This window comes from Cynocephalus volans, chromosome 1 (genome assembly GCF_027409185.1).
Source record: "Cynocephalus volans isolate mCynVol1 chromosome 1, mCynVol1.pri, whole genome shotgun sequence".
In the NCBI taxonomy this organism is placed as follows: Eukaryota; Metazoa; Chordata; class Mammalia; order Dermoptera; family Cynocephalidae; genus Cynocephalus; species Cynocephalus volans.
The window spans coordinates 209675341-209680028 of NC_084460.1; the positions used below are offsets into that span (position 1 = coordinate 209675341).

At 37.4% G+C, this 4688-nt stretch overlaps 1 non-coding gene across 1 annotated transcript; it reads left to right on the top strand.

The window, feature by feature from the left end:
- Positions 1–1085: 1085 nt before the first annotated feature.
- Positions 1086–1192, top strand: LOC134365037 (U6 spliceosomal RNA). Its single transcript, XR_010021919.1, has one exon. It is a non-coding gene; the product is annotated as a U6 spliceosomal RNA (small nuclear RNA).
- The last annotated feature ends 3496 nt before the right edge of the window (positions 1193–4688 follow it).

A 4688-nucleotide genomic window follows, 5' to 3' on the forward strand; every position in this document is an offset into this window, starting at 1 on the left:
TGTGAGGTTGTCTCATCCTTCTATTTTTTCTAAAGAGTGGTTGTGTTCAGCTCAGTTCATCTGCAACATTTAACAAACAATGCTAGGGTGGAATAATTTTTTCTCTTTTTGAAGAAAAATCAATTTAAATGCAAAAACATATTAAATAATGAAGTTTTATGATTATTTGCCAAATAACCATCATAAAGGATGACCATATTTAAATTTTCAGAACTGACTTGCTTTTCTCATTATTAAGCTCCATCTTTCCTGTGAGATCCTGAGTTACATAGTTATCCCTACTAGAAGCTGTTGAGTAATGTCATGTCACCTGGGTTGTTCTTGCTTTTGAAGAGCTTGTGGTTCAGGGTTAGCAATAACGTAGATTACTTCAGCCTCTTGCTTTGGATGTAGGACAGTAGAAGGGTTCAAACGTTTTTGAAGTGTTTCTTTAATCTACATCCTAAAAAGGAAATGTTACTGGGGTAAAGAGAGACATTTCATGAGTATTTCTGTCAACACAGAAACTTGTTATTTTAGAGGGGATAACATTTAAGAGATTTTTTTTGTTGTTGTTGTAAGATAAAGCTACACTGAGTGTTTTTTTTTTTTTTAATGCCGTAAAAACAGATGAAGAGAAGATGCTTCTCTTAATTCCAATATTTTTCCTCTTCCTGTGGTGCTTCCCAGGAGTCAGGTTTACAGCTGAACCACTTGCTACATTGCTTTGTTATTAATGATTTTACTTCCTCAGTGGCCCAGATAGAGCTGCAGTCATTTTCATCCTGTTGGTCTTCACTTCAGTTAGAAGATGAGTGAAAATGGATATATCTGTCCTAAAACTGGCAACAATTTTTCACCTTCATCTTGTGCCCCGATTTTTCTCTGTCAAATGAAAGTATTTTTGTTTTCATTTAGAGAACAAAGGAAGAAAAATAAATTTTTTTTTTTTACTATGTTAGTTCAAGGTAAAGCCTGCCTTATTAGATGACCAGGTATGGACAGCAATATATACACATTCACTGAGTGATAAAATACTTTCTAAGAACAGGAAGCAAGTACATCTGGGGTATTGTCTCCTTATTTTTTTATTTTTTAAAGATGACGTGCTCGCTTCGGCAGCACATATACTAAAATTGGAACGATACAGAGAAGATTAGCATGGCCCCTGCGCAAGGATGACACGCAAATTCGTGAAGCGTTCCATATTTTTAAAAAAAAAAAAAAAAAAAAAGATGACCAGCAAGGGGATCTTAACCGTTAACTTGGTGTTGTCAGCACCATGTTCTCCCAAGTGAGCTAACCAGCTATCACTGTATAGGGATCCAAACCTGTGGCCTTGGTGTTACTAGCACCACACTCTCCTAAGTGAGCCATGGTACAGCCCTTAGGGTATTATCTTAAATATTTTTTTAATTCAAAATTTGAAAAGAAATACGTTCCCAGTTTGGATACACATAATGGCTTCTAAGTTTCTGTGCTTTTCAAGTAAAAGTACTATAATAACCATTGGGGTCCATGTTCTATGAAACCCATGATCTGAAAGTTGGATATAGACTGTTACAAAATGATAACTAATGGACTCAATTGGTGTTAAATCTATAAGAAGGCACCATGGGCATCCTGATCATCCTAAATTAATTTAGAGTTTATTAAAATATATAATTTATACTGAATCAAGTATTGACTTTGAAAGTATGCTCTGAGTTTTGGCTTGGCAGGAAAGATTTTACCTATCAGAAGAAAATAAAGATATGAAAATGCTTTTTTTTTTTTTTTGTCTTGGCTAAGGTGCCAATTATGACCATAATGATATCTGTAAGGATTCTGGTGTAACATGGAGGGTCCTTTTTAATGTCCTTGAGTGCTTACAGGAATAAAATAACAAGGTCAAGTTATTTAAGCTCAAGTCATAGTCTGAAACACCAGAGAATTTCCATGAAAGCCTTAAAAATAACTTACTAATTTTATGCAGTCAAACAGTTGTTTCTGAAAATCAAACAGTAAATTTAATTGAATGTTTGCATGTTGATGAATTACAAGAGCGGTTGAAATCCCTCTCTTGTTTTTCCCGTGAACATTAGGGCACTGGCTGAAAAAGTATTATATGCTGAATGGGAGATCTGGTTGAAATAGGGACATCTGGTTGGATCCAGATGAGATGGGCAATCTTGACCCCCAAATCACTCTTTGATACTCTTTCCAATGGAATTATCTTGCACTCTGGTAATTGAAGAGAATAGCTCTACTTTACTTGAAAACCCTGTGATAGATTGATAGATAACTTTACTTGGTACAGATGTCTTGAAGGAGAAGGCCATTCTTCTTAAGATACACAACTATTCCCAGTGCCCACTAGTCTCATAAATAGAAAAAAATATAGCATACTCTAGGGAGACAGGAAACATTATGACCTAGGACAAATGGTTACCACACCAAAAGAATCACAAAATGTTACTAAAATATTTTTTGAGAAATCTGTGGAACATGTGTAGGAGTATATTCTAAGGGTGTTAGACAAAGGGAGCACTGGATTATATCACTAGAATAGGCCAAATTAATTGATACAGGTAAATTTACTAGAGATTCCAGATTTTATGTGTTTGCTCACCCAGCTAGAGGTGGCATTAAATCTCAGCAGCAAGTTCAGGCTTTAGTAAAGACTACACTACCACTTGGGCCTTCTGGCCCAGCATATCCAATAATAATTGATTATTTGAAATATTTGTGGCAAATGGAATCCTGTATAAATATCTTGGAAGCACCTGTAGGACAATCACAGCTGGGAATGCAAGGCTTTTGGAGGAAATCTATGACTTCTTCTGCAGTTGTTTTCAGAAAGAGCTACTGGTTTGCTACTGGGCTTTGGCAGAGACTTAATTCCTAACCAAAGAACATCAGGTGATCATGTGGCCTGAATTTTCCTCCATGAGCTAGGTGGAGTTGGGGCATGCTCAGCAGTAATATATCATAAAATTGAAATCGTCTGTAAGAGACTGAACATAGGCAGATCTGAAATGTATGAGTAATTTGCATATATTGATGCTACTCAAAAGTGGATAGCTGTTGTAGGACAGATCCACTCGGGGGTGTTCCCTGAAGGACAGTGAAAGAGTTCCTCTCAGTGGACAAAACTTCAAGCAATGTATTTGGTTGTCCAATACATATCTGTAATGAGTGATAATTGGAGGTAAGAATTTTTATTAATTTGTAACTAATTGCTAATGGTTTAGTTGTATGGTCAAGGACTTGAAAGAAACAGGGTTGGGTAATTGACAACAAGAAAACCTGGGAGAAGAGGAGGACGGATCTCTCAGAATGGGCACAGATTGTGGAGGTACTTGGGACCCATGAGAATGCTAATCAAAGTTTCTCAGCCGCAGAGGAGGAATTTGATAATCAAGCACAAAAAATGACACGATCTGTGGATGTTAGTCAACCTCTTTTACCACATTCTTCAGTACTTGATAATGGGCTCATGAACAAAGTCATCATGGTGGTAGGGATAGACTACACACGGCTTGACAACATGAAATTTCTCTTACAAGGGATGACCTGGCTAATGCTACTGCTGAATCCCCAATCTGTCAGTAGCGAAGAGAAACACTCTGTCCCCAATATGGTGCTATTTCTTAGGGGGACCATCCAGCCATATGGTGGCAGGCTGATCACACTGAGAAATAATCACAGGGGGATCCGAGATTTGCTTGCAGTATGATAGATACATACTCTGGCTGTGGATTTGGGTCTCTTGCTTGTAATGCTTTTACGAGCACCACCATCCAAGGACTCAGAAAATACCTCATCTATTGTCATTCCACTTTCTATAGCATTGCCTATAATCAAGTAGCTGATTTCCCAGCAAACGAAGTACAGCAATGGTTCATGCCCATAGAATTAACTGGTCTTTCCACATACTCCAACAACCAGAAGTTACAGAGTTAATAGAAATATGGCATGGCTGACTGAAGATTCAGTTCCAGCATGAGATGGGAGACAACACCCTGAAAGGATGAGGTTCTGACATACAAGATGAAGTATATATTGTGAAGCAGAGACCATTATATGATGCTATCTCTGCCACAGCAAGAAGACATGGATCTTGGAATCAAAGGATGAAAATGAGAGTGAGTTTTCTTGCTATTATACTCAATAATTCCCTTGCAGAATTTTTGCTTCCTGTCCCAACAACCTGAGACTCTACTGGTTTGGCAATATTAGCCTCTAAGGTAGGCATGCTTCAACTATGGGACACAATATTGGTTCCATTGATTTGATAGATGAAACTGCTACCTGGACAGTTTGGGCTCTGTATGGCACTGAAATAACAGATGGAAAAAGGTCTTATTCTACTCAATGAAGTGATTTATCCTAATTACCAAAGGGAAATTGGATTGTTGCTACATAATGGGGACAAGTAGGACTAAATCTGAAACCATTAAATCCTCCAGGGTGTTTCTTAGTACTTTCATGCCCAATAATAAAGATTAATGGAAAACTACAGAAACAAAAAGACAAACAGAACAAACAAAACGATGGCCTGAATGAGAACGCAGACATTTCAGAAAAGAAGATTTGCCTTATTATTCCACCAGGCAAAGTACTCTGACCAGCTGAGATTCTGGCTGAGGGCAGGGGAAAATTTTATGAAACGGACAGTGGAAGAATGAAGTAATATATATTCATTATATCTCTGTGACCAATTACAG